We start from the raw sequence: 13,141 nt of genomic DNA, 5'->3' as shown, positions 1-13,141 counted from the left end.
AGTCAACCAGACATATTGCAACTATGGGTTTTAAGGAAGAAAGAATGGTAATTGTTGTAGTGATTTCCTTCTCAGGGAAATAGGGCCCTGTGTGCTGTCTGGATCCATCCCAAAGTCTGCTGCCTCCCTGGGGTTCAGCTAAGAGATGTTACCAGGAGATGAGTAACATGTGATTATTACCCACTTCTGATTGACTGGGTTGTCCGTGAGGAGGCAGAATAGAGAAGTTCTAGGGCAGTTTAAAAGGACTTCAGGATGCTAATGTAACTGGTTGAAGGGATACAAGCACGGGTGGTTTCCCTCAATCCCTTTAGTAACAGGGAAGAATGATAAAAGTGAGCTTTTGCCTTTCCAATTTTCACTGAAATGACTTAATGGCATGCTTGTACTCTTCCTGAGTTGCCTGCCCCTTTTTCCAAAGGGTATAAACTCCTGTTTTTCCCCTGAGTTCTAGCAAAAGCTCCCTTTTCAGCCAGTCTGGTAGTCTTCCCTTGGCTTGCCTGTGAGCACATAGGGACAGCCTATTCCTGTACTTTTCAGATTTCCTTCTTATAGTATGCTAGCCTTTAAGCCACATGTTAATCAGGTGGGTTCTCCTGTTTCTTTTATCATTCTTCCCTGTTACCACCCAGATTTGGGTTACACAATATTAATTCTGTATAGAAGGTGTTCCCATTTGGGAAATCTTGCACTGAACGTAACTGCAACCAATTGCAGGATATATCACAAGGTTCAGATGAAATTCTGTGAACTTTTCCCTCATATGTCCAATTAAAATTGTAATGAAAATGAAAATATTAAGTAATTAGGAATTGCATTGTTTAATTAACTTATCCCGAACAGGGTTAGCATTGTTTTAGTGTACAGATATTGCACACCATCAAAAACTGCAACTTTACTGTGCTGTAAACTCACTGGAAAAGAGAAAATGACCATCATATGTATGTCCTGCTGGAGAGAGATTGCAAATCATTCCAGTTTGCCGAGGAACTTATCTGAGCTGGGTCTCTACTGCCCTGGTGTTTGCAAGGAGCATACTTTGAGGGAAATGCTAAAAATCCCTGTAGCCAACCAAAAATGAAAGGATAGCTTTGTTTCCAGTGCAAGAACTCAAGACAGCCTTTTATCCCAGCTTCAATATAAAAATTCACATATGAAATTCTGTCTCCTTATTTATTCATACCTGAAAGCTGATCTATTGATATTTCCAGGTCTTGTCAGAGTCCTGGTAATAGCCTGTGTTTCACACTGCACCTCAGTTATTAAGGGCTTCCAGTTACCAGATAAAAAGGATATTGTACAGCACTGTAAATTTAGCATTAATTATTTGAGGAAAATGTCTAAGAGCATCACTATTACAGCAAAAACATTTGTCTCACATTGCTGTTTAGCACCTTGTGCAAGAGATGTAGTAAAATATTAGAGCTCGTGTTACTGTGCAGTTCTGCAGTGTGTGCATGATCCGTTTCCTTGCTTCAGGCTCCTCTGAGTAGGGAGCGATTCATCTCTAGGAGGCTAATTTCTTACAGTTGAGTGCAGGATTTTAATAAATAAACCCAAAAGTGAAGTGCCCTTTTGAACAGCCCTCATATCAGCAGGTAATATCAGTAATTTAGAAAACTCAAACCATTCACCATTCTATCCAATGTATTGTGATCAGTCCTGGATTATTTATTTATTTATTTAATACATCACAATTTATCTCTTGTTTTAATTAAGACCTTACAACAATACTGAGAAATTTTAACCCTGGAATGCTGAAAATTAATTTTTTGAAGGGCGAGCAGTCAAAATACTGAATAAAAGTAAATTTTTGATTGATCAGTTTACAAATCATTTGCACTGGAGAGAATAATGCATTTTATACAGTAGCAGTAGCCATTTTTTCCTCAATGACAGCCTAGAGAGAAGGCTTTGAAGGGGCAATAAAAAGTCTCTGGAAAGATTTCCTTACAGATACCTTTCCCTTGCCCCATAAAAGTGGGTGTTTCCCATAACCCTTCCTGTTGAAGAGTTCTCAAATGCTCCAGGCTTCTGTAGCTGTAGCTCTCCCTTCAGCCACGCTCACAGGAACCCACATAACCCTCTCACAATTGCTTGCTCTCTCAAAAATTGCATGGCAGAAAGTGGCTGAAACTATCCCCAGCCCTGCGGGTTCCTAAGGATCCAGGCAACCTGTCCAGAGGGGCTGGGCTGCACATTGCCTTTGCTGCCAGCATTGCACCAGCCCAGGTGAGCTCCTCCTGTGATTAGGAAGAGGGTTTGATGACATCTCAGATAATCTTCCCACCCAAGAGCAGTGAGACCCAACTCAACGGGTCTCCAGGAGTTAAGTTTTCTTGACATTTCTTCCTAGGAGATATGAATTTGACTTCTTCTGACTTTAAATGCTCTCTGATGGGGGAGAGGTGGGAGAACATAGAAAATCTAATGATTGAGAAACAGGAAAAGGGAAAGCACAACTTAAAACAACTACTTCTGTAGATCTAATGGAACTGCCTTGTCATGGACAAAACACTTAAAAATAACAATGAAAAGAATAGGCATTGTTTGAAGGTATTATTCAGAAATCATCTAAATTTTAAAGGTTAATTAGTGTAATTTACCCATCTTGATTATTAAAAAGGGTTATACATGAACAATAAACATAAGAGTTCAATCCATTTTATTTCCACAGTTAATTCATCCACATCTGATTAGCTTTTTATGACCATCTAATTGATTTGTAGAATTCTGTCCAGTACAGATGGGCTACTGTTCATGACTACTTTCATAGCATTTATATTATTGTTGCTCTGATTTTTATTCAAGGCCAAACAGAGGGGAATATAAGAGCGTGATGTTCACCTAAACATAACAATGACATTAAATTTCTATTTGGCTCTGAGACAAGAATAGATTTGTGGAGACAATCTACTATGAATACAAATAAGTTGTTTATACATAAATATAATAACATTTCTTACTTAATTATGAACTATTTCACCGGTTCTACAATATGCTGTTATCAAGTTTTGCAGCAACAGCCAGGCTAAATCAATTGTTACAAACTCATTTGGCTCAAAACTAGAATGATACACCTACTAATGCTTGTGAGAGAAAAAAAGCTATGCCTTTGTAGCCTGTTCTGTGATAATTCTAATAACCTAATAATATGTAGTCTCTTACACAGCTGTACATGTACATGCTGCATTATTTCATACATAGTTAATATATGCAGAATTTTGCATTTAATGGAAACTGTCACTCCCCCTTGAGTCATCAAGGCTAGTGGAGGCTGGATAGCTGCTTCCCATCAAGGAGTCTCATCTCGTAGTGAAAACACAGCATGAGCAAGTCTTCTCAAGCTCTGGCCTGTAAACTTGTCTCTTGCTCTCTTTTGTTTCTGAGACTTCTGAGTATACCAGGAGTAGTATGAAAGTTCTGCACTGTAGTTACCTTTATACAGAAGAACTGTTGTCAATCCAGATCCTGAGTCTTCTAAACTACTGAAGTAATGAAGAAACTTCCCTTAATTTCCTAGTACTCTAACCTCCCCTTTATGTAGTTGGAGGTTCATGAATGTAACCTGTGTATCAGCAAGAAAGCAAGGTATCTGCAGAGTTATTACAGCAATGAAAGGCATACTTTTGTACACCTCTCGTTTGCATAAGCTAACCAGATGCTTCTCTGGCCAAGAAGCTATATAGAATCCAACCAGCTCAAATCCTGAACTACAGCCTTTGCACAAAACTCATGAAAGAAAGAAAATATATGGATTGTTGCCTTCATGTATGCATTAATTTTTCTGACTTTGTTGTCACAAGTATAGCATCATAAAATGGGAGAGGAAGGCAGAAAGAGCCATCTGTTCAACACAGACTGAACTACCATTGAGGGAAGGCAGCCTGCTCAGGTTACACAGCTAAACAGATTCTACTGCCTCTAGCTTCAGTGACAGAGTGCAACATCACACTTCCTGAATTATCTACCATGGTTTAACGTGAGACAGCACAGGAATTCCTCACTGCAGCAGAAAACCTTCACTGACATGTTGCAATGGCTTATGACAAAACCATTTATTCATTGTGGGAATGAGAGACCTTCTCCTCTCACACTCATAATTCTCCATTAGTATATGATCCAAACAGCAAAGAAGGAAAAATACCACAAAATTAAGAGTATTTCAAAATCAGTATGAGAAAAGTTGCTAATTGCTTCTCACCCATGGAGAAACACCCTCCAGCACAGACTGAGGGATGCATCAGTTTCAAACTCACACTTGCAGGGAGTGTTTAATCTCCATTTTGGTTTTACAACAGCATGTATCAAATGAAAACTCTTCTGGCCTGTGAATTTCCCTTTAATACAGGACATATCTATATGGACTCGTCTTTTAGTTATGGCAAAAGTGTTTCACTGAGGGCCTCTAATGCAATTACAAGTCAAGCAAGCAGTGAACAGAAAAAAAATAGATATAGCAAAGGTGAAAAGCTATTTCAAATGCAATTTGAAACAAGACAGAGAGTCAACAAGAGACAAAGTAAGGTTGTTCCAGGTATTGGAGCTGCAGAAGAGAAGACACTTACCCAGCACAGATAGCTATATAGGTAGAGAAGAGACCAGGGTGTTACAAGACGTGCCAAAGGAGAGTGCCAGAGATTGACCTTGCAGGATGCTACACAGAAGGGCTGTTAGCACAGAGGAGATGAAAACAAAGAAAAGCAGTCTGACAGGAGAGGAAGGAACCAATTCTGGTTACGTGACTCTGCACAGGTTGCTGCTGCTGCAGGTTGCACAGACACCAAGAAGTCTAAAGGTTATCAGGTCATTAAATGCATACAGGAGAGCTGTTTCTGTGCAGAAGAAAACCAGACTATTAGTCCCTCAGAACCTCTCAGAAAAAGGTGTTTCTGACTCCTAGCGACACAGGGATCCATGATTCTGCCTGCAACGGCTACACGCTTCAGGAACCAATTTTCTCTCAAGTAATATCAATGTTGCAGCTTATAACAAGGGTTCAGGGTTCTTGGAGGATTAATTAAGAAAGGAATCAGCTTCACAATCTAGTTTTTATGGAGATTGTACAGTCATTTTTGTAACTCCATTGACTATTATTTATTACAAAATATTTGTTATATCCTTTTGCTATATTCTGACTATATCAGTCATCCAAAGACTGCTGTGTGGCAACACTGAACATAACTTCCTTGTGTCCTTCTGAGGGAAAAAATTTAGTACAGCAAGATTTAGAAAAAGAAGTTTAGCAGGTACTAATCACCAAGAACATAGCATACCTTCATAGCAAGAAAGAAATCCTGTCATCCTTCTCACCCTATCCCAGAATGCTCCCTGTGACTCCACCTGCTTTGTATTTATTTTAGTCACTCCCATTCTTGACAAGTTAGCTATGCAATCATGGGTCCCTTTCCCACCTGCTCTCCCTTGCTCAGATTACAGCCCTTGTCCTCCACTTTTCTGCCAAGCTTTTGGTGATCTTCTCATTATTCACTGCTTGGAACATATGAAAAATCCCACTGGGATAAGGGAAGTCCTTGAACTGCCGCCAGTGTGTCATTATAAGGATGACACGCTGGCCTCAGTTTTAAAGCAATGCACCCTGGTGTCATGTGGTGTTCTACAGCTGAAGTCAGCAAAGGCCTAAAATACAAGGGAGTAGAAACAATGAAAAACAAAGAATTCAATTAGACTAAACACAAACATCTATACTCTGGGAGAAAAGATATTATCATGGTTACAGCGCTCTGTTGAGATTTAGCAGGCACTGATCCAGTGCTTTCCCCATTCTCATGTTACTGATGAAGCTCTGTGCAAGCCAATTGATCTTTCCATGTTTTATCCCTCCGTTCCCTGTAGGTAAATGGGGATCCTAAAAAACAGCTTTCTTACAAGGGTGGTGTCATGAGAGATGAAGGAATGTTCAGGATGCATTTAGGTCCTGCACTTAAAATGGTACCTGGAACAAGAATAAGCAGACTTTTTAATATTATCTTTTCTTAGCAATTCTATGGAGTAAAGACACCTGAATGTTACAGTATTCTGCTGCTGCAAGACTTTAGGTAAACTGGTCCTGCAGCTGAATCCAAACAAGCAGAGTTTTACAGCTGCTGAAACCGAAGAAGTGCAGTCAGAGCTGTGTGTGCAGGCGGTTTCACAACGAAATGTCACAAGCTCCTTGAACCACCAGTGCACTCCGCTTTCCCTTGTGGGTCCCTGCCTGGAGCAGGCTCCTTCTCCTCCCTGGCCCCCCTCCCTGGCCCAGGCCCACCACCTGGCAGCACCGCTCGTTCACTGCCCTTCATCCAGATGGGTCCGAGAGCAGAAGCAAGACTTTAATGGGAAGTCATTCCAAGCGGCACAGCAAAACTTTTGTTCTGATTTGAACCATTCTGTGTGGCTGCTTAAGAATTTATGATTATTCTGTTCCTATTTTTTGACCCAGAAAAAAATCAGTAAAAAACAATTTGGAAAAATGTATTCCCTTAGGAAGGCATTGTTTCTGAAAGCATTTCTTTGAAGGAAAATTAATTATCAGTCTCTCTCTCATCTTGATACTTTGATGTCTCAAAGAAAGAAACAAAAACAAAATCCAGAGACATATACACTGTTTTTATCTGTGCTTGTTTCACAGAAATAATGTTTTCAAATTGAAAAGAATGAAGGGATGTGGGAAATATGGAAAAGTCATGAATCAATTTCAATCAATTTTAATTCCAGTATAAGAGGAAGTAATGCCACTTGTCGAAAACAAAGCAATCATTTCTGACAGCTAAATTTGCAAGAGATTTATTGCTGTCTGGAGAGAGGTAAAGCTGAATGCTTCCCTGCTTCTACCTCCTCATTAATTGACTTCCAGTGCTTTTTGATATATTCTAGTGAAGTTTCTTTGCATCCTGTGACTCCTACTTTTCTTCCCTTAAGTCACACTCCCACACAAAGAGAATTACTTTTTTTTCTAGAGTTTTAACTTGAAATTTAGATTTTGTATGCAGCTGTTTTATAAAAATATTTTTATTAATGAAAGATATCTTGATTTAAAACAGGTGTTAGAAACACTTGGAATGATAGATTAGAATAAAATTTAAAATGAAGATAAGACTGGAAAGAGCATCAAGTTCCTCTTTTGTGGCATTTTACTGTGCTTTTTACAAGCTGACTTTTCTGATACTTTGTGGTTGAAATAAGCCAAAATCCTCTGACAACGCTTATTAATCATTTAGCACCCAATAATAATTTTGACTTGCTGTTGCCTAAACATTTTACTGATTTCCCCCTGAAATCTATGAGTGTTATGGATTTTATGTGGATATATTGAAAAGTTGAATAATTTCGGTTTTATACTACAAAGAAAGGCAGAATCCTCCTCCTTTGGAGGAACACACCACTAGGACTCAGCCCTCCCTGAAGGTTTGCAAGGAAAATGCCCCAGTGGGTGTTTTCCCTGGAAGGGGAGACCCACAATGAGGAGGTTTGCCCAAGTATTTTCAGGTTGTTAAAGAGCTTTTGTCCTTTAATTCATTTATAAACTGATTCCTCCACATACAGTGAGCTGAGGTAAACCATGAAACAAACATCCGGATGACAAATGGCACCGAACATCGGCTTCATTATTAAACCCATTTAGCTGAGTTCTTCCACTGCTGATTTCAGGTTTTTGAACTGAAGAGGAAAAATTCACCTCTCAGCAGAGCTGCTGCCTTTCTGACACACTCAAGACCATGTCTGTACCTAAAGGGTGCTTTTTCCTAGACTGTGCTGTTGCCTTTGGCAGCAGTAGGGCTTGAGAGACACATGTTTGCTTGACTGTACTGGAATTGTTATCAGCAGTGATCATATTTTTTAACTTTTATATGCAATTCTCCACATATAGATGTTTGAAAATTAAAATGTATTAATCTTTTCTTTTTATCCGTAACTTATCTTTTCATAAGACAGTTTGAAGCAAGTCACATTCTCCATTAAAAATTCAATGTTAAAAATAAGAGGTTAACAATGTTCAATTTCAATCTAACAGGTTAATATGGGTTTAGTATCAAACTTTCATTCCACACACCAGGACTGCTACAAACACAGATCAAAAGCCCTGGACTCAGATGAGCATTGGAAAATCTCCAATAGCAGTGGAAGACCCTGGAAGTTTTGAATTTGGGAGGAGATGTAAAAAAAGAGAGAGAGAGAAAGAAAGACAAAAAGCCCCTCACAACAAAACAAACAAAAAACCACACTGCAGTGTGTACTCTACTAAAAATAGCAGGAGAGGATTTAACTTGGCAATTTAAAACTTTGAAGCTAAATTCATTTAATACTCTTGAACAGATTATATCTCTGCCTTGTCTACTAGACGTGTTTCGCACTCTTATTCATACACACGAAGGAAGGAGCTTGATTGGTGCTTCTACGCCCATTACTTGTGTAATTCCCGCAGCACAGCGAAGGCAGCTGTAAGGGCTCCTTGCATCATTAAAGACCCATAGGACTGGGCCCATCTTTTGTTACGGATGTTGAGATTGAGATCATTGTAACGAGTAACTTTCACAACTTTCAAAATACTGAGAAACAAGTATTTCATCTTAGATTTCACCCCTGAAGTCTGTCATTACCAGTTAACTAACTGTTCCCTCCAAAGAGAGCCCACAAAGCAAAAGTATATTTTCAGACATTCAAGAGGCTGTCAATGTGACACCCAGTCTTCCAGGCAAATTCATTAGGCCAGAATTAAATACTTACTGTGGAGGAAAATATAGGAAGAGAAACTTCAGCCTTTGTCACCCATACTTTTGTTAACCTAGACTTTGCCAGATTTGCTGCATGTCACAACCGGTGTTTGCCGGGGCCATTGAGGCAACAGGAATGCATTTGCTTTGTGAAGTAGTTTCCGCTTGCATGTGACAAAGCAGCTAGCTGGCTAGTCAGCCCCAGTCAGTGTCTATTTATGGCAAAATGTCAAAAAAGAATGTCCTGCATTTGTGGCTCAACAATAATGAACATGGCTAAATCTGAAAATGAACAAAGGGAAGTGAACAGCTTTTTAAATCCTGAAGAACATTCGATTCTTGGTGTCCTTTTTGTCCCGATTGTTTGGGCTGAAGGCTATGAAAGGACCACCTGTTGGGCTGCCATTTTGGGATTGTGCTAAATGCAGGGATTGCATGAAAGAACACTCTCCAAAATAACCTGGTATTATTATTCACTTATTTTATAGTAGATCTGCATTCAGAACCTGCAGGAAAGTATAAGGCTTTTTTTCCTAAGTGAAATTTAAAGCTGTAAGTTCTCTATAAACACACTTACTGTGGATGCATGATTTTATAGTGACAATCATGATTTTTTTAAAGGAGCTCAATTAAGCCTTTGATACAGCAGTAAGTTCCTCTGTAATAGAAAACCAACCTTGTAAAGTAATAAGATGAAGGAGTGATTAAGTTATGAAGGACTGAGCATCTCTAAGGATTAATTTAGCAAGAACCACTTGCACAAAAAGTAACTTAGGTATTTATTTTCCTCCTGGCACAAACTTGAAATTTTTAGTGAAGGCAATTATTTTTTAATATCCATGGGAATGTTCTTGGATGTAATTTGCTTTTGCTCAGAGGCTGCACTGAATTATGCTAGGATTTTACCGAGTTTTGAGAAAGCTTACCATAAACCAGCATAAACGTTTTATTTAAAAACATGAAAGTAGTATTCTGTTTTCTATGGATTTTTTTTTGCACGCGGTCAAATGATTATGATTTGTTACATAGTAAAATCAAGAGAAATGTTGCCTAAATTTAAAAAAAAAGAAAGAATCATTTGTGTTCTATAAACATCAAATCATCCAGCTGTAAGTTTTGAAGTTGAAATATTCATTAAAAAAAAAGAAAGAATCATTTGTGTTCTATAAACATCAAATCATCCTGTAAGTTTTGAAGTTGAAATATTCTCACATAGAAACTTCCACCTGGTTCCTACAAACACACCCATTACCGTACTAACAAAGCAAACCTTTCTATGGCTCTTGAACAATCTCTATTTAGAGCCAATGTTAATAACACACAGAAGAGCAAGGAACAAATATGTTTTCCAAAATGTTTTCTTTTTACACCCATGGTGAATTCTGAAGATTTTGACATAGTGTCCCCTTTATTATCTTATATTTTTTTTAAATATAGATGCCTCTGTAAATTTAATTGACATGTGTATAGTATTTACCAGGATGAGCAATGAGCCTTCTCTATGTGTATCTGAACTTACATTCTCATTTCGTGCTACACAACACACATTTTGAAAAACTTTATATGAATTTTATCTGACTTCATGATTGGAGCTGGTTTACACAATTAATTGGAGGGATAGCAGAGAGGGTTTTCCATGAGTAGCTGGATGTATTTCCAGCTGCTTTCACCAGTTTCAAGCACAAAAGTTATAACTAAAACTCAGGCAGTAGATCTCTTGTGTTTTGCTTCTTTTTCATCCTCAGAAGATTAAAGGTAGTTGTATGGCTGAAAACAAGCCATAAATATATTAGTGTAGGTAAAAGAGATGTTGTTTTCTAGAAACTTCCTGTATATCTCAAAGTAGCAGAAACTGAGCTTAACGTACTACTATTTTTGCAAATAAACCAGGATTTCAAATATATCACAATCAGTTAAAGTGACTCTTAGAAAATAATTATTTTGTTGGTCAGACAAAACTGCTAGTCAAGCAGATTTTTACATGTGGCTTGAACTATATTTCCTCCATTGAAGAAAAATGAGATTTTATGTGGTTATCAGTTCAGAGGGGGAAAAGGTGAGGTGGAACAGTGTACAATGCACGAGTACAAATTAGTGTCTGGGTTTATTGTTCACCGTGCCGTGAAAGGTATGCACTACACACAGCTATTCTATTAGAGAATTATGGAAACTGAAGCTAGCGAGCAAAAATTACTTATGTCTGAATAAAAATATGTATCTTTGGGAGAAAGACAATACGTTTGGAACCCTGAGGGTTAATGAGAGGTAAACTGGTGAAGGGGGAAGAGGAGTAAGAGAAAAAACAGAAGCTGAATAGATGAAAGAAGTGATTCAGTGGGAAGCATTGTTGATAACAGCTAGGTGTCAGAAGCAAACTAGAAAAATGGAAAATGCTTTAACATTGGCAGGAAAATAATATTAAAAAAAAAGAACTTATACCACATAGTAAAAAGAAAAAGAAAATAAGAAATAATAAAAGGCTTTCATGCTTTCTTTGGTACGCATCAATGAAAAATAGTGCAAGCAAGCAAGAAAGAAAGCATTGAAATGGAACGTTTCCGAAGGCATCTTGGGGAGAGGGGCTCATTGTCCCATTCTTTTCACATCAAGAATTTAATTTTACATTCTCTTTGTCTGTCTTGAGATATACTTGCCGTTATTCTACACTGGTTACTTTTTTTCCTTTTCATCCACTTAGGTAGCCTACACTGGCAGAGAAAGAGCCAGAATGGGAGAAATCTAGCCCCAAATTAAATCATCTGGCTGTCCCCTGCAATGTGATTCTTGAATAAAGTTTGAACGGCACTCAAATGCAGAGTGGCATCCTCTTTCCTGAATACTAGAGGGAACTGCAGCTCTTTAATTTCCCTCATTTTCCGTTCCCATTTTAACATCTGTCTTTACAGAGCAATTACATGTCTGTAGCATCCAGATTTCATTATGCTCCTGCTACACAGGATGCAGATATACCTTAGAGAACTTGATTACCTATACTTCACTTTGAGCAACTTCTACAAAAAGGTACCGACTTATAGTGTCCCTCTGAAAAGACCTACAGTAAAATGTTATTAGCAGAACATAAAAAACCCCCCAAAAGCTATTTGCTTTTTAGCGCCAGGGACATTCCGGTTCTTATGTACGTAAACTGTTTACACCCATCCCCCATGAATTCCTAAGACAGTTTCTCTTATATTAAGCTTCCTTTTGGTGCCCATAGCAACACCATCTAGTACTGAAATGTTCCTGCAGGGTTTGCAGGAGTCCTTTCAAAACAAGATGCTGATTCTGCAGTTATTGCACACCCAGCTACTTGTATCAGATTCGTAGGCAGAATCCTCAATAGCACATGGAAGGCATTTCTTGTGGCCACTGACTGTCCTCATCATCACTAGCAACAAAACATTTCATGTATGTTTTGGTTTGTTTGGATTTTCTTCCCAAAACCAAAACTTGAGGTTTTTTGGGTTTTGCATTTTGAGTCTACTTAACTGTTTGAAGAAAGGGAAGAAGGGAGAGGGCTTTTCAATTTGAGATGATTCTGCTATTTTATTTTCATTTATCTGTCTCCAAACACACTGACATGCAAATTGATCTTTGTCCTCTTGTATGTAGCTTGGGAGCCACTTTCTGATCTTGGTATAATGGCGTGAAGGCAGAAAAGGAGTACTTGGTTAAGAATCAAAATGGGAGAAGTTCATGGGAAGTCCCAATATCTGGCTTCTGCAGCTCAGGAACTTTTAGCAGAGCTAGTGTAGTGGGAGCCCAGGTCCTCTGGGACACGTGGTAGGGGTCAGAGTCACCTACAGTGAGCTGGAACTCAGCAGAGGCCACAGATGTACATGGTGGGGCAAAAGGGAAGGGCCTGTGTCATTGCCACTGCCCCATCTACCTGTGTGCATCGGGACTCAGGAGGCTCCAAAGCAGCTGTGGAAGCCTGTCTGCCTCCATGCCTTGTGCCTGCCTGCTGGACATGTCAGCAGATTTCCACTGCAGGCCAGAAGGCTGAGGCAGCCCAAGGTGTGCTCAAAGCCTCATAGCCCCCAGTTCCAGATTGTCAGGCTGAAAAGAAATTATGCTGCTTTCAACTACCAGAGTCATGCCCACTGTCAGTGCCAGTCATCTATATGATTTTAGCTAAAAAAATTGAAAGGATCAGGGTAGTGACAATACTTTTTTGTTCATTTTGAAAACTGTATTTCATTTAAATTCTGTGTTGCGCCATGCTGCGTGCTAGAAAATGTACCCTAGGATATTTTTAAAGCTATGAAAGTTCAGTAAATGGAGACTTCTCTGCAGGACTCAGCTATTAAATCTTTGCTGGAAAGTGGGAGCCACGTCCATTAAAAAAATCATATTCTGGTAAGACTAATCACATCTTTGTACTACTAAAGTATGCTTGAATTCAGATGTTAATCGCATAAATATTT

Source organism: Onychostruthus taczanowskii, unplaced genomic scaffold, assembly GCF_017590055.1.
Source record: "Onychostruthus taczanowskii isolate IOZ18803 unplaced genomic scaffold, ASM1759005v1 scaffold1, whole genome shotgun sequence".
Classification (NCBI taxonomy): domain Eukaryota; kingdom Metazoa; phylum Chordata; class Aves; order Passeriformes; family Passeridae; genus Onychostruthus; species Onychostruthus taczanowskii.
This window is presented reverse-complemented; position numbering follows the sequence as displayed.